A 25,130-nucleotide genomic window follows, 5' to 3' on the forward strand; every position below is an offset into this window, starting at 1 on the left:
GCGTGCCGAAATCGCGGGTCAAAAGAGGACAAAAGGACGCGGCGTCTGCTTCGCTTGAAAAACAAAAGATTCGCCGCGCCCCGAATGAACGATTTGGTGGCTTCCTGAGCGATGCTGGGGCCATTGGCCGTTCGCGCCACAAGTGGAAGCACTGACAAGCGAGGGACTATCGTCGATGAACTCTGTGCGTGGTGGATGCGCTTATGTGGAGGCTTGTAGCCAGCAGTTCTTGCCGATGAGAAGCTGAGACGTCTGTCTGCCGCATGTAAACAGATTTCGGTTGGTTGATGATAGCTGATGAAGGAGGACCACTGCTTGGCCTCTAAAGCAAACGGAACAACGCTAGCGATCTCGTGCCACTTATGCGTCTGACTTAACAAAAGATCAATGGGCAACACGACGTATACATCCATTCAGGTTACCGGTATGCCCTTGTTAGATGGCGCGCAGGCTTGGACACCCTCCGGCTCATTTAGAGAACAGCGCTGAAGCGCTTCGGTTATTTCTGCTGATCTTACTGACGTTGCTGCTAAGAAGCCCTGCTATAAACAAGCATGCTTTAATTACTTGCCATGTCGAGACACACAGTGCATATACATAAGGTAGCGTCGGAGGGTGTGACTAAGGGCAATAGTTTGCCTGTTAGTGCCGCAGCATGTTTAGTCAACAAACATTGTGCGGAATCAATCAATCAATCAAAGGGCCTTCTATTTATCCATGACAATTATGTGGCTCACGCATAAAGAGCTGAAAGCCGCAGCTTGACGAGGCCAAGGCCCCCTACAGAGTCCGACAGCAAGTGAGCAGGTACGTACACTCCTAAACAATACATGTGCAGGAAGCAACCAAACATACTAGGTAATCTTATGCACTACGAAAAGAGAAGAATGAAATGCACTAAGAAAAGCTAAGTGCGTCACTGCGAGAAGTGTATAAAGCACAGAAAAGAAAACTTGTCGCAAAAGATATAGAAATAACTGAACAGGCATAATACAAACGATGCAATGACAAGGAAAAAAATATATCATGAGATAATAGACATCTTCAAAGCTAATGATGTGCACGAGCATAATGAAGCATCGCTGTTGTCGCTTCGCTCTTGGAAAGGGAAAAAAAAAAAAAACTTGGCCTCGGCGTTGCAGCTCGCGTATGCAATTACAGGACTGCTCTGCGCTGCAGATCACGGTCAAGCGCGCACAAACAAGGACAAAGTGAGGAGTAGACAACACAAGCGCTTACTGCCAACTGATCATGTATTTACACTCGTGTATTTACAATCGTATATTTCACTAACAATCACGTGTGCTGGCAGTACTATCCAAGGGCATGTCAACCCCTGTTACCTTATCATTCAACCCATTCGAAATTGTTAAAAGAGCAATAGCTGGACAGTGCTTAGATAACGCCCTGAAGAAATCTTGTTTTCATTCCATGGCAAGGAGTTTCAAAAGGCAAGTGAGACGGCTTTTGTCAGCAGGGTATCCTGACAGTGGTCTCGGTATCTATAGCTGAGGGAAAGTTGAAAAAAAAGGAACAAAAAAATGAAAGATGCTTTCAAGAAGAAAATAGATTCCGCACAAAAGTAATTCCATTCATGCACAATACCTCGCCCCGCCTAAAAAAGATAGGAAATCGTAGCAATATCAGAGTAGTGCTTTCCGCCCCTTAGAAGCTAGGGAAACTAAGCTATGGAAATGACTAATCCTTTTCAAGAAAAGAAAGAGCCGTGCACTGTCAAACTTCGTGATCCTTTTGTAACGTGTGTGTCTGCCGTGGTATATATGAAGTTCCCTTATCGTGTGGTTCAAGCTATATCGGTCAGACGAAGGAGCCTGAATGAAAGACTTCTAGAACACAGGAGGAAGGTGGGCAATTATCGCGATGGGAATCTTTCTGTGCATTGTCATGACTGTGGAATAAAGAACAAGAAGCCGTGTAAACCCTTGTTCAACATGTGTAAGATAGTAGCCAAAAATAAGAATCCGCATCTTAGGGAGATAATTGAAGCAGATTGCATTAGAAACGCGGGTGTGCTGTGTGTCAGCGCACCTGCTGTTTTTCTGTCGTCCAAAGAAGCAAAGTTTCTGAGTACGGCCACCTGATGTAGGCATTTCGTTCTTGTGACGTCGTGAAGGAAAGTGTTCATATCATGCAATTTTGTAAATACGCGATCAGTTGGAAATAAGCGTGTGTTGTCTACTCCTCACTTTGTCCTTGTTTGTGCGCGCTTGACCGTGACCTGCGATGCGTAACCAACTAGCCCAAAAGTCGGTGCTCTTGCTCCGCGCTGCGCCTTGCGTGACTGGGCTTGCCGCCAGGACTGGGCAAAGACACATTCAAATTGTATCATATACAAGATACTAAGGCGACAAGTATTACAGATACCGATGCAGGATACTAGCGGATTAATTGTATACATTCGATCGATACTCGCCATTTGTATCCTAAGACACTTCGATCCATTCCTTTTCTTTTTTCATTTTTAAGCTCCACTGTTAGGGCAGCTGCAAATTTAAAACAGTTACCTTGTAAATTTCTTTACTCTTGCCAACAGACCTTGTTTCTTTCAAATTTTAATGCTATAAGAATTACATGGATACTGCAGGAGAATTTTCGCCTTCGCTGTGACGTTCCGCATAAAGTCCATGTCCGATGGGGGCGAAATGCGAAAACACCCGTGTGCTTAGATTTAGGTGCACGTTAAAGAACCCCAGGTGGTCAAAATTTCCGGAGTCCTCCACTACGGCGTGCCTCATAATCAGAAAGTGGTTTTGGCACGTAAAACCCCAAATATTATTATTATAAAGTCCATGTGCGAAAAGATGCTATCGCGGCCCTCGCACCGTATGCTGCGGGTGTGAGAGAAAGCGTCTAAAGGTGAGCCGAGAAGGGTGGAGGCCTGATGCGCGTCGTTTTTCCACGCGCCCAATGTTGGAGGTCACGTGATCAAGCTCGCGCTGGGGGAGGGAGCAGGTAAGCGTGCGCCTTCCTTTAGCCGGCCATGTCGGCGCATGGCTTTTGGCGCGGCTGAGTACGAGCCGTATCTTGGAGGTCACCTGCGGCGGGTGCAAGTGTTAAGGGCGAGCCGAGATGGCTGGTAGCTTCATGCGCGCTGTGTGGCCGCGCGCCTAATTTTGGAGGACGTATAACCTCAACTTTATACGAAATGCGATGAAGCGCAACGCAGCACGAAACGTTCGCTCTCCGCTGCCGGCATAGTTCATCACGCGAGCGTTGTGACATGGAGTGTTAGTAGTCATTGAACAATGTGTGTATATATTTGCCTGTGCGTGCGGGGGACCATGCTGACTAATTTATTAAGCGAGTGTTTACTGCAATTTATCCTCAGGATAAAACTACGAACCTTACTTCGTGTAATTGTCTAATACTTTGCTATCGCTAACAATGCTTCGCCTTTCGGGCAAAACTGCGTCTTTCTTGCATTATTTCCACTTAAGAATGTTTCCGACATTCTAACAATGTAATAAATCCCAATTCTGCAGAAGTCGATAAGGCTGGCAGTATACCTGCATCAGACCAATGCAAGTACGGTGCGCCATTAGCGTTTTCTCTATGCCGCCTACATGATCCGTATAAGTCACTGCGGTGAGGGCCTGTCCTGAAGTTTGTTTGAAGTGTGTTTTTTGGCGCTGTCGGGGTCTCATTTCGCTGCGTGTTTACGTAGTTTCGTAGTAATTTCACATCAAGTTTCAGGTTACACATTCAACATTTTGACAGATGTTGGAGGGACGTAGCACTATGTTTATAAGCAAGTTCTGAAACGTGAAAAAATTCGGCGGATCTTACGTTTAAACGGAAATCTGTGTTAGGCGAAGCTTTCGTTGATGTTTGTAGAAGTGTTAAAGCACGTGCTATGCAAACGAATTGCTAATCATAACAATGTTTGTGCAACATGACGCAAACGCAGTGTAGTTTTAAGCCCTTCTTTATACCCGACTTCTTAATTTTCTGTTGCCGGCTTCGTCTTCACACCTCTGTAGTTCAACTTCGCTCACTGCACGCTCTGGTCTCATACTGTCGACTTGACTTCTTTATGCACAGTTGGCGGCTTCTTTCGCCGACTTTTTCACTTACCTCTTGTCCTGCTTGTCTATTCGGGCAGGTGCCCAATGGCGCTCTTTGGCCAGAACAGGCCCTTGCTCCAATACAACCCAATTTAAATATAGCATATACCAAGTGACCCAAATTGTCTATTCGGGCACATCTATAGTGGCATTCAGTGGCACGTACCGGCCCAGTCACCCATATTGTATGTTTGAGCGCTTATGACAACGTCACACATCGAGCCATCCTGGACGCCTTGGCCGATGTCGGCCTAGGGGGACTTGTGTTTCGATGGATATTCAGCTACTTGACAGACAGGTCGTTCTTTGTGCAAACAGAGGATGGTGCATCATCACAACACAACACCTACCGCGGAGTACCACAAGGCGGAGTCTTGAGTCCCACTCTATTTAACCTCGTGCTCATCGACCTGGTTCACACCGTTCCACAATCCGTCCATGTGTCGATCTATGCAGACGATATATGCATTTGGTCATCAGGAGTGACGCGTCCACAGGTGCGCGCCAGACTGCAAAAAGCGGCCACACTAACATCCAGCTATCTTCGAGCACGAGGTTTGGAGGTGTCCTCCCAGAAGTGCTCTATGGTCGCTTTCACGCGCAAAGCAATGAGACAATACGTTGTTAGAATTAATGGACAGCCAATTACCTACGAGAAGACGCACCGTTTTCTAGGAGTAATAATAGATCGAGACTTCTCCTGGAGTCCTCACGTCTCTTACCTAAAAAGGAAACTAGTGATAATAACAGACGTGCTCAGATTTCTTGCAGGAAAGTCATGGGGTGCGTCTGTGAGTGCAATGCTCCAACTCTATAACGCACTGTTCTTGGGTCTCCTACGCTACAGCTTACCTGTACTAGGTGGGACCGGTAAGACCAACCTCCGAGCCCTCCAATCTGTACAAGCTCAAGCTCTGAGAATTTGTCTTGGCCTTCCGAGGTGTGCATCAACAGCAGCAACAATAGCCATCGCGCATGACCACCCTATCAATACGTATCTTCACGTCGACTCCTTATTACGGGTGCACATCAGGCACTTTGCCCGACTTCCATCGCATCATCTCGCCTTCCTTCCTGCCGCTCGACCTCGTTCAGCGTTTAGCAGAATTATTGCCGCCAACCACGGAAGTTTACCGTCGAATTTCACACCTGCAGCACGACCATCTCTACCGCTGTGGTGCCTGCATCAGCTCCAGGCCCTTCTTGTCATTCCCGGCATCAAAAAGAAAATGGAGATAGCTTTCGCCCTTAAACAAGCTGTGCTTTCATTCCTGCATGACAAACACAACGAACGCACCCACGTTTACACGGACGGTTCCGTCTCTAAACGTTGAGCTGGAGCAGTGGTACTTCCCGCTCAATCTGTCACCATCAACTTCAAGACGTTTCACGTTACATCATCGACGGCTGCAGAACTCGCAGCTATCTGGACTGCTCTGGAGTTTATAGGTCCCAATTCACCACATTCCTGGTCCATCTTTTGTGATTCAAAGGCAGCTCTCCAGTGTCTGCTGTCCCCTTTCAACCACGGACCAAACGTACAATTAGTCGCAGACATCCGACTACTCCACCATTACGCAATCGACAAGGGACGCAACATCATCTACCAGTGGATACCGGGTCACTGCGGAATTTCGGGAAATGACAGTGCGGATGACGCTGCCCGGTCGGCCCATGATGGCGCCCAGATTGTACCCATACCGCTGTCAAGAACAGATGCAGCCACAAGTCTTCGCTCCCTCACACGCGAGCTTACGCTAACTCTGTGGAACACCAGCGAATTCACGAACACACGTCTTCACAGATTGGATCCAAGTTTGCAACTCCGTCTTCCACCAGGGTTGCCACGAGCGGAAGCAACACTTCTTTGCCGCCTATGGCTCGGCGTGGCATTCACGAACTCCTATTCCTTTCGCATTGGAATGGCCGACAGCCCTGCTTGCGACACCTGCGGCTGCGAAGAGACGATCGCGCACCTCCTCTGTGACTGTTCACATTACAATGTGCAAAGAAAAGTGCTCGTGACCGTGCTCGAAAAACTGGACAATCGCCCCTTCACAGAAGAGAAAGTTCTAGGACACTGGTCCAGACGGGTTTCGGCACTCAAGGCCTTAAGGGCTTTGCTCAAGTTCTTAAGGACATGTGAATTGTGCGAACGCCTTTGACTGTTGTTGCGCGTAACGTCACGTTACTGTGTGCATTTTTCTTGTTTTTTTTTTCTTCTCTCTTCCTTCTCCTTTTATTCCCTTTACCCCTTTCCCCAGCACAGGGTAGCAAGCCGGTATTTACACTGGCTAACCTCCCTGTCTTTCCTTCCCGTTTGTCTCTCTCTCTCTCTTGGGCAGAAACCCAAAGCCACATACCCAATGACCCATACCTAGATTCCTTCGCTTTCAGTTTTATACTCATTCTAAACAGCGCCAAAAAGCATACGGACAAGGAACAGCACAGGACAGCGCTGACCATTTCCTCTTCCTTAATCTCCGTGTGTTTTTTGGCGCTGTTTAAAATGAATGACCCGTACCAACTAGCTCGCACCCAAACCCCTCTAAGTTTTTATAGTTTTGGGCGTTCGGGGGGCAAAAATTGGTTGTTATATTTCCAGGGTAAAACCGGGGAGAATTCGGGGTTTTTGTTGTCTGGCAGCTCAAAGCTGGAACATTGCCGTAACTTTTACAAAAGATTAACACAAGCAATGGTCTCTCTTTGGACACAAGCATCCTATTTGCACAAGCAAAATTACTCACATAAATGCAAGCCCTGTATTGGAATATCTCCGGAACCGGCGCACACATTCTTGTCGCCCATACGGGCGTAAGCCTGCCAAAGTACCCCCACTGGGAATGCATGCCCGGTATTGCACTATCACCGAGATCGGCGCGGACCATTCCTGAAAACCTTTTGCGAACAGCGTATAAAACATGAACCAAGAAAGACACACGCACATAGGACGGGCGCAAACTTCCAGCTGTTACAGACGCTTATATATGCACAACATTAACCCGTGCCACACAAGTTTCACAGAGTATCGTTTTTGCCGTTAACAAGAGAAGTTTCATAACTTGTAACTATCAATTGTCAACGCACTAAGACAAGTGAAATGGCACTTGTCGATTTCTTTTTCTTTAACGTGCGTGCGCACTATCTCAAAAAGCCTAAGCAAAGCAAAACTGGCAAGGGGGGGGGGGAATATATGCCGATCAACAGACCCCTTAACTAGAATTGACAGATTGTAAAAAAACCATCACCAGGAAATGCTTGAATGTGCCATACACAAACACCATAAACGTTTCTTTTTTTCCATCCAAGATACAAAGTTCTTTTTTCGTCAAGGACACTGATGGCATGCGTCATGCAATAGGCCTTGTTGCGTTTCGCCTGCGACACGTGGTTTTGCCGGCGCGACTGCGGCGGGGCGGCAGACATTTTGGCCCGATCGTCGTCGCCGCAACACTCATCGCCAGGTGTTTCCAGGCGCGACTGCGGCGATGCGACCGCAAAGGATCACCCTCGCATTCCAGTCATTGTGCCCGAAACAGGCGATGCCAAAGCAGGGATCGTCCCCTCATTACAGCCATTGTGCCCGAAACAGGCGATGCCAAAGCAGGGACCATCCTCTCATTCCAGTCATTGTGCCCGAAACAGGCGATGCCAAAGCAGGGACCATCCTCTCATTCCAGTCATTGTGCCCGAAACAGGCGATGCCAAAGCAGGGACCATCCTCTCATTCCAGTCATTGTGCCCGAAACAGGCGATGCCAAAGCAGGGACCATCCTCTCATTACAGTCATTGTGCCCGACCGGCAGCGCTACAACAGGGTGCTACGAGATCGTGCTCGACAGGGTGCTACGAGATCGTGCTCGTCATGGTGCTACGGCATCGCTACGACAGTGTGCGTCACCATTAGCCCATTGTACATTCACGTGCTCGTCTTTTGAGGGGTTCCTTCTTGCCCTCAACTGCGAGAGTATAAAAACAGCTGCCCCCGGACGCAAAAGGGAGGGCTCCGATTTCTTCTGTTGAGTGAAGTGCTCTCCCGTCTCTCTACTTCGGTCAAACCTGACCGCCAACTCTTTGCGATGTTAAAATAAACAAGTTGTTTCGTTGTTACCAGTCGACTCATGCTTTGCCGGGACCTTCGGATGCTTCCAGTTGTACCCCAGGCCGCCAGGCCAACGCTACCCTTGGGGCTTGCGACCCAGGTACAACCACGGGCGTCAGCGCCGAGTTCCCAACAGATCGTACCAGCAGTCCGATCCCAAACATCTGGTGGCAGCGGTGGGATCGCCTCCGACTTCAAATAACTGTCTGCCAGCGGTGAGATCGCGACAACGGAGGCCAGCAGCGAAGAGATGCAGTTGACTGTATGCTGAGCAGCTCAACGACGATCCGGGAGCAGTGCAACGAGCCCTGTGTGATGACTGGTTGCCTGCAGCGGAACGACTGCGCTGGACTCTTGGCTGCGAGGTTTGGTGAGTGCGGGACTTTCTTCTTCTGAGCTTTGCCAGGCTTTTGTTAGTGTTAGAAACAGAGCTGGTAATTGTGGTTGTCGTTGCTGCCGGGTTAGTTTGCGGCAAGACAATAGTAAGCAGTAGAGAAAGCAGCATTCAGAGCAGCCATGGATTTGAAGTCGTTGCGCAAACCGAAATTGTTGGAGCTTGCAAGAGAGTTGGGTCTGGATGTCTCAGACAAACTAAGAAAACCTGAACTGCTAAAGGCTATTCTTGAGTTAGAGGCTGAGGATGACGAGCTGTCGGAATGCCTTGAGACTATTGAGGAGAGGTCAAAAAGACAGGAGCGCGAACTTAAAGAACAGAAAGAAAAAGAAGAGCGTGAACTTAAAGAACAGAAAGAAAAAGAAGAGCGCGAACACGCTTTGGAAATGAAGCGTCTCGAGGTAGAGATGGAACGCGCTCGTAATGGAAGTCAGGCACACGGTGCAGGAGAACGAGTATTGTTCAAAATGACTGACCTGATGCGGCCGTTTAAGCTTGGAGAGGACATTGGTTTGTTCCTGGTTAACTTTGAGCGAACGTGCGAGAAGCAGGGGTTCTCTCGGGAAACGTGGCCACAGCGCTTGCTCACTTTGTTACCCGGCGAGGCGGCCGACGTAGTCGCTCGCTTGGATAGAGAGGAAGCAGAGGATTTCGACAAAGTAAAATCGAGTCTGCTAAAAAAGTACCGGCTGTCTGCGGAGGCGTTCCGTCGGAAGTTTCGGGAAAATGAGAAAGGCAGAAGTGAGTCATATACAGAGTTTGCGTATAGGCTTATGTCGAACATGCAGGAGTGGCTCAAAGAAGAGAAAGCGTTTGGTGACCACGATAAAGTTCTGCAGTGTTTCGGGCTAGAACAGTTTTATAGTCGGTTACCTGAGAACGTGCGATACTGGGTCTTGGATAGGCCAGACGTTTGTACGGTGGCTAAAGCCGCTGAGCTAGCCGAGGAGTTTGTGACGCGTCGAGCTCGCGGAGCTAAGGACGGTCAAAAGGGTGAATTTGGCTCGAAGTTTGAGAGGCCGAAGTTCACACCCATGAGAGCAAAGGGAGACACGCGTAGTGCGGATGCGAGCGAAAGCAGTCCGACCAAACGTAAAGAGACGGCGGCAGCCAAACGCAGAAAGCGGTTCGAGATGAGGCGAGCGCGCTTGTGTTATACGTGCCAGAAGCCGGGTCACTTTTCGGCGCAGTGTCCGGAAACAACACCAAAAGTTGTGTTTTTTTCAATAGGCAGCACTGACGAGAACATGAAGCTTCTCGAGCCTTACATGCGAGACCTCCTCGTGAACGGGAAAGAGTGCCGAGTGCTTCGCGATTCCGCAGCTACGATGGATGTAGTTCACCCATCTTACGTAGAACCCCATATGTTCACGGGCGAGTGCGCGTGGATCAAGCAAGCCGTGGAAGCTCATAGCGTGTGTCTGCCAGTAGCAAAGGTGCTTATTGAAGGACCTTTCGGAGCGCTTGAGACAGAGGCGGCAGTGTCATCTATGCTGCCACCCCAGTACCCGTACCTATTTTCAAACAGGTCCGATCACCTCCTGCGCGAGAAGGGGCTTTTGTTTGGTGAAGCTAGTGTTCAGGCCTTAACCAGATCGAAGGTTCGGGAGCTCGCTGCAAAGGCGGTAGTTGCGGGGCCGACGTTATCAAACAACGAAAAAGGGTCAGAGGCGCAGCAAGCTGATATTCAGAGCACGCCCGAACTGAATAAACTTGAGTCTGTAACGTTAAAGGCGCCAGATACTGGAGAGGAAACGCCCGACACGGGAAAGTTAGAAGAGCTATCTACTGATTTGCTCATCGCGCCTACGTCAGACGGACTTGATAGGTTGCTAAAAGTCAGCCGGTCGGCTTTGATAGCCGAGCAAAAAAAGGATGGCAGCCTGGAAAACGTGCGCTGCAATGTCAAAGAAGGTATCGCCAGGAAAACTGCGCGTTTTGTGGAAAGAGGTGGAGTCCTGTACCAGAAGTATCTAGACCGAGGAGTGGAGTTCGATCAGCTGGTCGTGCCTCAATGCTATCGTCAGGATCTGTTGCGCTTGTCACACGGGGGTTCGTGGTCCGGACACCTAGGAGTTAAGAAAACTAAGGACCGTCTCTTGCAAGAGTACTATTGGCCAGGGTGTTTTCGGGACGCAGACCATTTCGTGAGGACATGTGACACTTGTCAGCGGGTGGGCAAACCAGGGGACAAATCGAGGGCGCCGTTGAAATTGGTACCTATCATTACGGAGCCTTTTAGACGGCTCGTTATTGATACTGTGGGACCTCTGCCGATAACAGCCACGGGGTACAGACACATTTTGACTGTGATCTGCCCAGCGACAAAGTTCCCTGAAGCAGTGCCGCTTAAAGAACTCAGCTCAGTTGAGATAGTTAATGCACTACTGTCCATATTTGCGCGAGTTGGTTTTCCTGCAGAAATTCAATCAGATCAGGGCACAGTGTTTACTAGCGCTTTGACGACAACTTTTCTCGAAAGGTGTGGGGTAAAGCTGCTACACAGCTCAGTGTACCACCCACAGTCGAATTCCGTTGAGAAGCTCCACTCCGTCATGAAGCGCGTGTTGAGAGCATTGTGTTTTGAACATCGAACTGACTGGGAGCTGTGTTTGCCTGGGGTGATGTTTGCGTTAAGAACCGCGCCGCATGCGGCTACGGGGTTTTCGCCAGCTGAACTGGTGTACGGTCGCTCGCTTCGATCTCCGCTTCGCATGCTTCGAGAATCGTGGGAAGGTAGGGGCGACGACCCAGTCGTGGTGGAGTACGTGCTTAAGCTCCTCGAACGCTTAAGAAGGGCACAGGAGTTGTCAGGTGAAGCAATGACAAAGGCCCAGCAGAGGGCCAAGGTTTATTATGATCGGACAGCCAGGGCCCGTCGTTTTGAGGTTGGCGATGAGGTCATGATATTGCGCACATCGCTAAACAACAAACTAGACGTGCAGTGGGAGGGCCCAGCACGAATTGTTCAGAAACTGTCGGACGTTAACTACGTGGTAAGTCTGCCAGGAAAGCGGAAAGCACAGCAAGTTTACCACTGTAATCTGCTCAAACCTTATAGACAAAGGGAAGCAGTGGTGTGCATGATGATAAACGTTCCTGAAGAGCTTCCGGTCGAGCTTCCAGGACTAGGCTCAGTGACGAACAGGGAAGACACCGGTCAAGTCATTAGTGACCTTATCAGTAAAGCACCGCTGTCGCCCGAGCAGAAAACCGAACTACACCAGCTATTACAAGAGTTTCAAGGTCTGTTCTCTGAGAGGCCTGGTAGGACTTCTGTACTTACTCATGATATAGAACTTACCTCCCCAGAGCCAGTACGATCCAAGGCGTATCGGGTGTCACCCCGCCAGAGCGATATTATGGAGGCTGAGGTAAAGAAAATGCTACGGCTCGGTGTTATTGAGGCAGGTGAGAGTGATTATACCTCCCCTTTGATTTTAGTTGAGGTACCGGGCAAGGAACCTCGTCCTTGCGTCGACTACCGCAGGCTTAATTCCATCACTAAGGATCAAATTTATCCGATCCCTAACATCGAGGAGCGCCTTGAGAAAGTTAGTAGCGCTCAGTTTATTTCCACCCTAGATCTTGTCAGGGGTTATTGGCAGGTTCCACTTACAGAAGAGGCTAGTAGGTATGCGGCGTTCATTTCACCAATGGGAACATTCCGTCCTAAAGTGTTGAGTTTTGGTTTGAAGAACGCGCCATACTGTTTTTCAAGTCTCATGGATAAAGTGTTGCGGGGACAGCAAGAATTCGCTTTACCGTATCTAGACGACGTAGCGATATTCTCCGCATCCTGGTCTGAGCATATGGCACACTTGCGGGCAGTGCTAACCCGCCTGCGCGAAGCGGGCTTGACAGTCAAGGCTCCTAAGTGCCAGTTAGCACAGGCCGAGGTTGTCTACCTCGGTCACGTGATTGGTCAGGGTCGTCGCCGCCCCTCTGAAATAAAAGTGGCCGCTGTGCGAGACTTTCCGCAACCGCGCACCAAGACCGATATTCGGTCGTTCTTGGGTGTCGCCGGCTACTATCAGAGGTACATCCCTAGGTACTCTGATATCGCGGCTCCCCTGACGGATGCTCTAAGAAAGACCGAGCCTCAAATAGTCGTCTGGGACGAGACAAAGGAAAGAGCTTTTAGCGCCCTAAAGAGTGCCCTAACAAGCCAGCCTGTGCTACGATCGCCAGACTATACAAAAGGGTTCATTGTTCAGTGCGATGCTAGTGAGCGAGGCATGGGCGTTGTACTGTGCCAACGGGAAAATGGAGCAGTAGAACACCCCGTCCTGTATGCTAGTCGTAAGCTGACCAGTCGTGAGCAGGCGTATAGCGCCACCGAGAAAGAGTGTGCGTGTCTCGTGTGGGCCGTTCAGAAATTGTCATGCTATCTAGCCGGCTCGAGGTTTATCATTGAGACGGATCACTGCCCTCTCCAATGGCTGCAGACCATCTCTCCCAAAAATGGCCGCCTCCTGCGCTGGAGCCTCGCTTTACAACAATATTCCTTTGAGGTGCGTTACAAAAAGGGGAGTCTCAACGGTAACGCCGATGGCTTAAGTCGAAGCCCCTAACGTAGGAATCAGCCTCAAAATTGTTTGTTACTGATGTTTTTTTTTCCTGAGGCAGGATTTTTTTAACATATTGCTTTTGTTTAGTGTTTCAAAGTGATGATATGCTTTCTAGTGCAAGTTTTCAATTTGTGGACGCGTTCTGAGTGATGCTAGACTACTGTAAGGAACTAGGCAGTGGTATAAAAAGGGGAAAGAGCCTGGCAGGGCTTAGTGAGGGTTGTGCCGTGCTTGCTGACTGAGCGGTTGAGTTTCGGCGTAGTTCTAACGCTTACCGGGAACGAGAACAAAAATGTGAACTCTCCCGAAGTCACTTTGCAGTGTCCCGTGCGAACCTGAACAAGAGAACGAGGCCTTCTCTGTGCGCTGCGCTCAAGAAACGTCGAGGGACGCCCGACTTCGGTTATGAGCATCATCGAGCGACATCCCTCCGGACAGCGGATGCAGTCCCCTGTCCATCGGGATCTCCTTCCCCCGGCGGGGCGGTCTGTTGCGTTTCGCCTGCGACACGTGGTTTTGCCGGCGCGACTGCGGCGGGGCGGCAGACATTTTGGCCCGATCGTCGTCGCCGCAACACTCATCGCCAGGTGTTTCCAGGCGCGACTGCGGCGATGCGACCGCAAAGGATCACCCTCGCATTCCAGTCATTGTGCCCGAAACAGGCGATGCCAAAGCAGGGATCGTCCCCTCATTACAGCCATTGTGCCCGAAACAGGCGATGCCAAAGCAGGGACCATCCTCTCATTCCAGTCATTGTGCCCGAAACAGGCGATGCCAAAGCAGGGACCATCCTCTCATTCCAGTCATTGTGCCCGAAACAGGCGATGCCAAAGCAGGGACCATCCTCTCATTCCAGTCATTGTGCCCGAAACAGGCGATGCCAAAGCAGGGACCATCCTCTCATTACAGTCATTGTGCCCGACCGGCAGCGCTACAACAGGGTGCTACGAGATCGTGCTCGACAGGGTGCTACGAGATCGTGCTCGTCATGGTGCTACGGCATCGCTACGACAGTGTGCGTCACCATTAGCCCATTGTACATTCACGTGCTCGTCTTTTGAGGGGTTCCTTCTTGCCCTCAACTGCGAGAGTATAAAAACAGCTGCCCCCGGACGCAAAAGGGAGGGCTCCGATTTCTTCTGTTGAGTGAAGTGCTCTCCCGTCTCTCTACTTCGGTCAAACCTGACCGCCAACTCTTTGCGATGTTAAAATAAACAAGTTGTTTCGTTGTTACCAGTCGACTCATGCTTTGCCGGGACCTTCGGATGCTTCCAGTTGTACCCCAGGCCGCCAGGCCAACGCTACCCTTGGGGCTTGCGACCCAGGTACAACCACGGGCGTCAGCGCCGAGTTCCCAACAGATCGTACCAGCAGTCCGATCCCAAACAGCCTCATAAACTTCCCTTTCCAGCCTATCTGCCACTTTTTTTATAATCGTGTTTTTTAACACTGGTTTACACCTGCAGTTCATGCTATGAACATCGTAATGCTCGCCCCCCCCCCCCCACCCCCACTTCCCGTTTTGCTGCGCAACAACCAAATCATGTTCTCTTGCTCTCTCATAGTCTGCGCCACGTAAACTTCTCCGCATGAGAAAGGGATTTGGTAAACCTACCCTTGAACACACTTGGTGAAAGAGTTGACATGCCGTGTTTCACAGGAATCTTTTCTTTGCGTATCATAGTACAAACACTTGCTAGTTTGCAGGGAGCTGAAAAGACTGTTGTAATGCTGTACCTATTAGCTACCATCTTAACATTATGGGAAACCCAGTGCATGTAAGGCATACCAAGATACCTGGCACCTTCGAAGGCTTGTTTATGTCGCTCAAACACTGTAAGTTCCAGGACGATACGTTCACTTACGCTTGTAGTTCAATGCCAGAGGTAATCAACTTTTTTTTCATGAGCGCTTGATCTGCAGCGCAAAACTTATTTAGAAGTTGTGGAAACATGACTTCTGTAGGGCGGAGTGGCAACACATTGTAACGATTGCCCGTCCGGTGTACTTGTGTCTTTCTTGGTCCATGTTTTTTGCGCTACTCGTTAAGGTTTGCAGTACCCGCCGCGGTTGCTCAGTGCTATGGTGTTGGGCTGTTGAGCCCGAGGTCGCGGGATCGAATCCCGGCCACGACGGCCGCATTTCGGTGGGGGCGAAATGCGAAAACACCCGTGTACTTAGATTTAGGTGCACGTTAAAGAACCCCAGGTGGTCGAAATTTCCGGAGCCCTCCACTACGGCGTGCATCGTAATCAGAAAGTGGTTTTGGCACGTAAAACCCCATAATTTAATTATTTAAGGTTTTCAGCTATGAACCAACTGGCCACAACACAAGTTCTTATGCACACATTCCTGTCGCCCATAGGGACGTAAGCCGGCCAGGGTACACCCTGGAACCGCATGCCCCAGCTGCCAGCTGCATTTATTCGCGAGAAGTGGCAGCACGTATTGTGATAAAAATTATCGTAATAAAAAGTAAAACCAGAATAGACACTGTTTAGTATGGATTGCGGCTTGACGTCACGAGCTTTATAGGCAAACCACGTAACCTTATCTCGGTTCCCTCCCACCCGTGCAATGGTATAGGCCGCGTGCGAGTGAGGACTGCGGAAGAACAGCGTGCCTACGAAGAACACCGTCGTGAGCAGAAGCGGAAATGTGCGCGGCAACGGCAAGTGGCACGTAATACGGCGAAGATCGTGCTGCAAACGCCAAGCGTATGCACCTTCGGTGGGATGAGCCCTACCGTCTCCACCCCCATTGTAATTGTGGGTGATTTCAACATAGACGTGTCTCAGCAGACGGAAAGTGGTTCCTGGCGTTTCTCTTGGAAAGCTTCGGCATTCAATGTTACACAAACATCAGTGTGCCCATGATGCGTCATCAGTCGTGTATAGGCCTCACATTGGCCAAGAACCTTGCTAGTGTAGCCACAGAGTCACTGGCAATATATCATAGCGATCATAAAGCGATAGTCACCTTGGTGACCAAATAAGAAATCCAAAAAAGCAAACCAATGAAGGTAAAAAAAGCATTGAGTATGCAATTTAATAAAACAACAAAAAAATCATGAAAAAAACTCAATTCATTGTGGCATGTGTATTTTATTTTCAATCAACATATTATCAACATATTTATCACCATACATACAGCTCCACAGGTCATCCACCTTCACAGAGTGGAATGGCTCTGAATTTTTTATTAGTGATCTGCCTAGCGGTATGGTTAAAGCAAAGCAGTCGTCCGAAGAAGCGTCAAGAACTGCTCTAAGCGACAAAGCAAACGGTACGACGAGGTACATTCGCGTCGGTTCTCCAACGAAAACTGAAGGCGACTTCAGGAGCGGCAGAGCTAACTGTACGGAGAGGAGTTGGACTCCTCTGCTTTCGTTATTAACGAATCTGATAATTTGTGGATTGCAGTTTCGACTTCAACATTTTCCTAATTGTGAAATGCTCCAACACGAACAGATTTTCATCCCTTAGTGGATCAGTAGCAAGGGGTAATTGCAGCATTGCTCCATCTCCGACATGCACACATTGTCGTAGTATGGCGTCCAGGGGCCACATATGGAATGCGTTTTTCTTGCCATGTATGCATGCATCAATGCTATAGAAGCAGATGTGGCCGTTGTTCGATCTGAGCGGGCCGCGCGGGAGGCACTCTCCACCCCAACACACACAGAAAAAATTCACGCAGAAACTCCTCTGGGACATGTCCAAGTATGCGTAAGCAATGTGCCACCTGCTTATCTTCACGGAACCCGGTGTCATTTTATTTATTTAGGTTATCAATGTTATCAATGTTATGAAACTTGATCCGACCGGTATAAACCCTTATCAACTCTTATCGGTCGTTATTAACATTATCGAACTAGATCCGACCCTTATAAACCCTTATCGATTGTCATCAACCTTATCGGACTCGATCCGAGCCTTATCAACCGTTATCTGTCCTTATCGGACATAATCCGACCCTTAGCAACTCTTATCGGTCCTTGTCAGCCTTGTGGGACTTGATCCGACCCTTATCAGCTCTTATCGGTACTTATTGATCTTATGAAAATTGCCCCGACCATTATAAGCTCTTATCACTCTTTAGCACCTTATCTATCCGCATGGAACCATTATGAGCCCTGATGCGACCCATATAACCGCTGATCACTCCTCATCATCCTTATCAAGTCGTTGACTACTTATCTATCTGTGTTGCGCGACGTTAAGTGCACGAGACCTCAGCGATCCGTGGCATTTCGGCCGGTGAAGGAATCCCCATGCAAGGTACATCCCGCTGACGCCGAAATTCATTGGGGATGTTGCGTTTTTGTATTAAATTTTCGCAAAATCGTAATTTTCCTAACGTCTACAATGCTCCAAGTCGGTTCTACATGTAGTACTACATATGACTTTTATTCTAGCATCACCAAATCTTTTTAACAAAGCCTTCATAAAAATTGTTCTCCTTTGGCATTTGTTTTGTACCACCGGTACAACACATTCGTATGGTTCAAATATATTCAGCTTCTGCAAACGTAAGTGTTTAGCCCAGTGGGTAAGACACTCGACTTCTGAGCGTGAGCACGTAGGTTCGAAACTTACCACCGCCAACATGGCAACTTCAACGCGAACGACTAAAGCGCTGTTGAAATTTCTGCATGACACAAAACTATATGGGCGCCTCTAGTAGGGCTACCGTCTAATGTACATAATCACGCACCACTTATCATCATCAATCCCGGTACTTTCACTGCCCTTCCTTCTTCCCCAGTGCAGAGTAGCAGTCTATAGAGCGCACTAGCTCAGATCTGCCTTTCCTATCAATCAAATTTATCTCTATCAGCCGATTGATAACATGCTCATTTCACAAATGACCATCGCTTTTAGTTTTGGTACAGCCCGTTTCTCGTTTTTGACAAACTAGCACCGCGCAGTATCCTATTTTCTCAATATAGACAGGCTGCCGCCCCACAGTCACTAAACATATAAATTGCGGAGTTTCCTGGCTGAACTGCGTTGCTCACTATTCATAGAAATGGTCGTTTGCGGTCAATAAAAATATGAGATAACATGAAACTGTTGTCTTTCAGAATAAGCTTATGTTGCCGTTATTTGCTGGCATTCGGTGTATGTGGATGTAGCGATGTGTCTTTTATCTTAAGATGCCCAATACTGCAACCGATGTATCGAATATATAGATACCGATACCCGCCTTGACGAACTACCCGCCATAACTGCTCGCGTACTCGTTTTTAAATGCTTTTCTATACGCGCCTGTGAAAACAACGCACTTCCTTGAACGGCGCTTGAAAATTTTGTAAAATCGTCCAGAAATAATTGTTTAAACAGTGAGCCTCGTCCGGCAGCTTTGTATTCTCAAAGCGTGAGCATTCGTGAAGCATTTGCGCACTAATTATTCGATAGCAAACTGAAGAGGAGCGGCAGGCATTAGTCACTCGTCTTCTTTTTCCAGACTGTGTGACAGCCCCAACACAGTCTTCCATTGTCCGTCCGTACCTTCTTCTTTTCTTTCCTCTCATCTTTCATACCCCATTTTCCCTTCCCCACTTCGGGGTAGCCAGCCGAATATATCCTCCGGTTAACCGCCCTTTGCTCTGATCTCTTTTCTATTCCAGAATCGTCATTGTGCGGCCTTGTTGAGCGCAAGTGCGCTGCTGGCGGCCATCAAGTGTGTTGAGGACTCTCTGTCAGTCCTCTTTTTGCGGCGCTGTTTCGCACTTCAAAAGCACACCGTCAAGTCTCGCTGTAGTCAACGTGGCAAACGAAAGGACACATGGTAGAGGCAACGCGCGCGCTCGCGCATGCAGCAGGAATGTAACCCTGTCAGATCGTTCCAACTGTCTGCCGTTGTAACGTGAAAATGAAGTAGTCCTATAGGGAACGGCTTGACTTCACCTCTGCTTGTAGCCTAGTCGAGTTATTCAAAGCGCGTCTTACCACAGCGCGTGCGACGTGGCCAACCGGGCCCAGTCCCCAGTTAACCTCGGAGCCTTTCTCTCATTCCCTCTCCGCCCATTTCAATTACGGAGCTCCCACTGAAGATGTACGGCGGCTTAATACAATGTAATCCAGTGTTCCCTTTCACGTATGCAAACTAAATGGCCGGCCTAATCCCGACAGTGCTTGCCGAACGCTTTGGAAAGCGCGTCCACTTACCAAGGCCGCCGGAGAGCACGGCTGGCTCGGGCGCAGACATGATTCGTGCGATTCGTCGTGCACAATCATGACAGCACACCGGAAGGCTGGAGGCGTCCTTCCCGGTATAGCAGCAGCGCGCGGCCGGGTCCCCGCGGAGTGTCATTCGGCCCGCCGCCTCGCGCTGACACACGGTGAGGCTCGAAGAGAGCCCGGCCGAGGATCGACGGCGTCGACGCGTCCTTGTCACGCGCGCGGCCCAGCCAGTAAGTGGCCCCAGCGGCGGCGCGAAAGCGCGCAGTCAAATGAGCCGCTAGGCGCTCGTCACGGCTATTTTTTACGCCGCCGTTTAGCCATTCCGGGACCGTCGGGCGTGTTCTGCACACGGGATGCGCGTGCCCGGCCGCACCTCTGCGCGGTCATTTTGCATACAACCGTCGCACGACAAAGGGCCGCCCTGTTCGCGACACTGTCCCGCGCCGCGGGTAGGAAGCCAGACCTTGCTGCGTCGTTCCCTCGCTGCGCGCGAAGGAGAGTCCGGTTTCGTGTTTGCCACCACGGCTCTGGCGGGCGCGTGTCAGCCCTGTGGCTGCATTTCTCCATAAAGGAGACACGCACTAGCAGAAGAAAGAAACCTTACGATTCAGTCCCGCTAGTCGTGCAAAATTTAGTGCGCTGTTGACAATGCCACGTGCAACGCTAGAGCGTTTAAACAATGAGGATCTTCCTATGCACAGTTACGGAAATAATATTCGTGGTATATCATAAAGTTTAAGTATATGACGGTAACAATTATTTGTTAAAGAAGAAAGAAAAGATGGAGAAGAGAGAGACAAAAGAGCTACGGCAGTGATGTTGACCATAAAAGCATCCGGTGGACTACGCTGCGTTGGAGCAAATGAAAGGGTGGATAAAAAGATGTGAGAGAGAAAGATAGAAATGAGGGGAACGCGGTCAATTGCGCCACGCGCCTGTCGTTTTTAAAAAAAATGCTAAATTGTCTGCAATGGCCGGTGGGACGACAAGCAGTGGGCTCAGTGTTCAAGTAGCTTGGAGAGTCATTGTCAATTAAGGCAAGCACCGTGGCACAAGCGGTTCTCTTCGCAGCCGCAGACATCACATGCTGCACCGTCAACCATGCCAATTAAGGATGAATGAGCTTTCGTGAAGGTAGCCCTAACCACAACCGCAACGAAAGTGATGAATCACGTCGGTGCAGACCTGGTGGAGGTCTGATATTTGGCGAAGTGTTCAGATTGCGCATTTTAGTGCGTTTTATATTATTTGTGGTATTCCTCTCGGCTATCAGGAGCGGGCGTGCCAGATGGCGAAGCTGTCTCGCTGCGTGATAAGAAAAAAATTGTCATCCACCCTGTAGCTACAGCATGAAGCTAGAAAAAGAGCAAATTTTTTACCCCTTTCATAACTCTTCCTTCCAATTTGAAGGAAGATTGCCACAGAACTCGTTGCCGTCTGAGTGGATCTGCCTAGAAAGTGGAATCGGAACGCAGTGAATCAGTGATCTTGCACTGGAAATGATTACGCATACAAGCTTGTATGCGTAATCTCGTCATGGCCAGGTATTTATCGAAAATAAATTTCGTAGCCTTTATCTTTCACGCGTTGGTCACTGGTCTGAGTGCACAGAAGCCGGTTTGAGTCACAAAAGATGAACCATTTACCAAGACTCTCTGTGTCTATGAATAGAGGTGCACGGCGCAGAGCCGTGAGTTCTGCGGCTGACGTTGTGATGTCGTACCGTAATTTCTCTTGCCCGTATATAACGATATAACTTGGCGATGTAGCTGAGTCGTGAGTATAGACGTATGTGCGGTTGCTGCATTTATCACACAGGAGGAACAAACTAACTTCTTTTAGTGCACAGAAGAGATGGCCAATCGCGTTGAGCGTGTGTACGTGTATTTGCGTGTCTGTTAGCCTGTGCGTATAATCGTCAGCGAAATAAACGTGAAAGTGTAAGCTCGCGTCCTTGCATAATTTCTTCACCTTATCTTGGTGTACCGCAAATCGTTTCACAGGGTCGCGGGATTAAGTGGAGAGGTGTGGAGATTAGTGAATGGCGCACGCATGCCCGCTTAACCGCGCTTATAAAATAACATGCGAATACTAGTACGTATTCAAACATCGGCGCTTCGAAGAGAACAAATCTAGGCAAACTATCTTTCACAGAGACTGAAGTTATTGTTGGTATGCGACCGGCCCGTTACATGGCAACAAATTCGTCCTTGTTCCCACAAGTAGCAACAGAATCACCCACACACTTGACCAGTTCATGAATGTATGCTCAATTCAGGGAACGTGGACGCGCGCGCAGTTGGAAGCCGAGTAGGCGGCAGCGACAGAAGCGGCGAAAGCGGCGACATGAAATGTGAACGGCACGACGTCGGGCTGCGCAGAAACGTTGTCCGCTTTCTCCGCTTCGCTCTCTCTCTCTCGCTTGGCAGGTGTGAACGCATCCTAAGAACTACTCTGAACTCCTGGAATTCTGCAGTGTAGTTGAGGACGCATAAAAGGTCATATAGAGGAAACAACGGACTGGCCGAGTACGTACCCTCAATTATGGAGATGCACGCGATATATGTACAGACAGTGACACTTAATGTCGTGCGGACGACTTTCAGCGGGACAGCTGCCGAGATGGTCGGATGGGTTCCGGGCGAAGTACTTGACCATAAGCTACCAATGCTGCGTTATAGCAGCGTTTTGGTCAGGATTAAACAGTGCTATCACGCAGCAGGGTAAGTATATGACTAATTGCCGTAAATACGTATGTTATTAAAAGGGAGTACCCTATCGACGTTCCTAACTGAAAGTTGGTGAAATTCAGCCAATCTTTGGAATAGGCTTTCTTTTTTTTTTTAACGCTGGCCATTGAGTTACGCTCGTGCATTGCGGTAAAGTTCGAGAGATGGCCGAAGGGCTAATGTCCAAAATTCCTGAGCATGAGTCCTTGTTCGCGAAGGTAAGACGACGTCAAGGTTACTGCCTTATCAAATCTACCGCGAAGCTGCACCCGTGACACATACGGCATCAAAAATGCAGACGTCGTTGACGCGTATAGATGGAGAGTCGAATGGCGCTTGGAATGTAGTCAGTGCGATATCAGGGATGGATCGAACACAGGCTCCGTCCTCCGCTCTGAAGGACTTCGCGACTGCTGTAATGCTGAGTGGGGGATCGGCTCATCCTAAATGCGCACGAAGAACGATCTCACCCATAGGTAGTTACAAACCCAAAGCTACATCTTGTCTCTAACACATTGAAGATGACATCGTGGGCGACATTATTGGAAACTCCCCTTAACATCCAGAAACAGGGCAGCAAATAGACGCTTACAGGACTTTGGTCGGCAACGTTGTCTACTAGTTATTATTGGTTAAAAAAGTGTCAATATGCATTATACATGGTTTCTCGCATTGCTCTGTATATTCAAGCGAAGCTTTCTTTGCGAGCCTTCCCGGACTATGCTGACCGTGGCTGCTGGCTGCTGCTGCTGTCCTGCCGAATAGCTCCCCCAGCTCACACTTAAAAAAAAAAAAAGAATTACGTGGCCGGTGGTGGGATTGAACATCGGCCCCTCCAGCACAGCAGACCGCTGCTTCAACCATTACGCAGCCATCGCACGTATACCTCTATCGCGTCAACGCCAAGTAGCGCTTTGAGATTATCGCCGGCCGCATGAGATTTGAGATTATCGCCGGCTGCGTAGCACGGGCGCACGAGAGCACATGCTTGCGCACCAGTTTGCTTTACGCCAAAGACGCAGGAGTGAAATGGGCAAATTTATAGCATTTATAGCATAACCGCTTCACGAAAGCGTCGCTTCGCATAGATTCCAAGATGTGCGTTGGGCCTGCATATATTTCTTTTCTTTTTGTGTATTGTAACCTATTGTTTTATATATCCTACTTTGCAACCTTTTTTTTTAGCTTTTTGCCCGTATATCGTTCTCACGGTTCTGATATTTATGACAATTTTTTTTTTGGGGGGGGGGGTACTATTTGCCCATAAATAAAACCCACAAGTAGTCTGGTGTCCGCGCCAGCAATCCTCCTGCAGAAAGCATCAGCTGACGTCAGTCGCTCTGCATGTTGATAAAAAGCAAAATAAATAAATGAGTGGCGCTGTCTAAGGGTTGCACAGAGACAACCAACAGTTCTCCATACATGAAACAAGAGCTTTTGGAGATCCGAGGACTCGCCTAAAGGTGTAGATTGTTGAGATGCGAGCTTATCCATGCAGCGCTGTATTTTCTTTTGCGTGCGTGCGAATCGAATTAAGCTTCTCTAACTGGACGACAAAGCCAGTGCGTGCAGAGGGCTTCAAAAGCGATTGTGCAGCGGAGTGTAGGGCACCTCCAGAGTCCTCTATAGGCCAGATGATAACCCGTGACAACAGCCGCCTTCAGGAATTTATTTCAGCGTCGGTCGATCGATACATCGGATGGTGCCGGATGGCTTGGAGTTAGACAGCCCGTGAGGAGGAGGTCACTTACTCGCGTTTCCATATTAAAATACCACCACACCTTTCAGGTATAGATGCGTGAAAGAAAGGTAATATCCAGGCAGCGACCTATACATAGTCCCACGACGAAAGGTGACGCTGCTACTTTTACCAATGTTCTTGTTCAAAAGCAAAATACACCAATCTTCTGCCACTCGTGCTCATCTTGGAGAACCCCCAGAGATAGCGGTGGACATTAATATCTCCAATGGTCACCCGCAGCTCTGGAGTCGTCAAAATTTCCAGCAACTCCTCGCAGTTCAGTGAACTTGAGGCTGAATATAGGCTCCCAAAATGTTGAAACAAGTTCGCTCTTCTAGAATGTTAGACACGCGTACTGGTTTCCATGATCATATGGTGCTAGCTGGTTGTTTAACACATGTGAAGTCGCAGCGTGTGAACATAATTACTTCAGAGTATTTCGCGGATGTAAAGGAGATAAAAGAATGATACCAGACAGTCCAATGGGAGCCGATAAGTTAGGCTTTACAAACGACCGTGATACGGATCTGATTCACGAAAATGTACTGTCGAAAGACGGATGTGCGATTACAGTTCTCTCGCGCTCGACTGAAGAAAGACGCATTCTGAACTTCTTCGGATGCTGGCTGGCCATGTCGTCCCTGTCGTGTGGCCATGTCGTATGGCCATGTCGTATGGCCATGTCGGCCACACGTCCAGCAGCTGTAGTGCGCTTTGCGCAAGTGGGAGTTTTCATGCTACTGAGTAAAACACGGATGACATCCATCAGAGACCACAACGTATAACGACAACCTGGCGACCAGTTGCCGATGTTGCCAGTGGAGATGGAAACGTCTACATAATCAACGACACTCACAGCGCAGTCACCATCTGCAGCCGAATCATTGGTCGTATTTTGATTGTCGAGATCTGTGATCTCCATAGGCTTTAAGTGTACTGCCGCACTGCGATTCGGAATGTTTACTGCATGCCATGACATGCGCTGGAGTTTATTCACGAAATTATTCTGAAGTGTTCTCGTTTGACGGAATTGCCTCAGGACGATGTGGCTGTTCAGTAGCCACAAGCAGTTCCTAGGTCGACGGGCATGAACAGCACAAGGCATGGGCAGCGCCCTGGTGCACTCGGCGACGGTGACGCCGGGGGCACTCCTTTTTTCACCAGGAGTGCACTTCTCTGCGTAACGTTGCGCCAGAGTATTCAGCATTGGCTCTGTGAGTTTTGCACGCACTCTATCTTTTGGATTTGTCGTTGCGGGCTTTGCCCGGCTTGCGAAGCTATCAAGGGGACATCACGGCGCGTAGAGGGCCCAGAGCGCCC

The 25,130-nt window shown here is 49.1% G+C and overlaps 1 protein-coding gene across 4 annotated transcripts in view; it reads right to left on the minus strand.

The window, feature by feature from the left end:
• LOC142567151 (uncharacterized) overlaps positions 1-25,130 on the minus strand; it is a 399,588-nt gene that overhangs the window by 115,178 nt on the left and 259,280 nt on the right. For 2 of the 4 annotated variants that reach the window (XR_012825177.1, XR_012825176.1), the window contains exon 1: positions 19,326-19,669. The exons of the other annotated variants lie outside the window; for them this stretch is intronic. The gene's annotated coding sequence lies outside the window, so the exon portion shown is untranslated. Of the gene's footprint in view, positions 1-19,325; positions 19,670-25,130 lie in introns of those variants that run through there. 4 annotated transcript variants of the gene reach the window in all.

The sequence above is a fragment of the Dermacentor variabilis genome, chromosome 1 (assembly GCF_050947875.1).
Source record: "Dermacentor variabilis isolate Ectoservices chromosome 1, ASM5094787v1, whole genome shotgun sequence".
In the NCBI taxonomy this organism is placed as follows: domain Eukaryota; kingdom Metazoa; phylum Arthropoda; class Arachnida; order Ixodida; family Ixodidae; genus Dermacentor; species Dermacentor variabilis.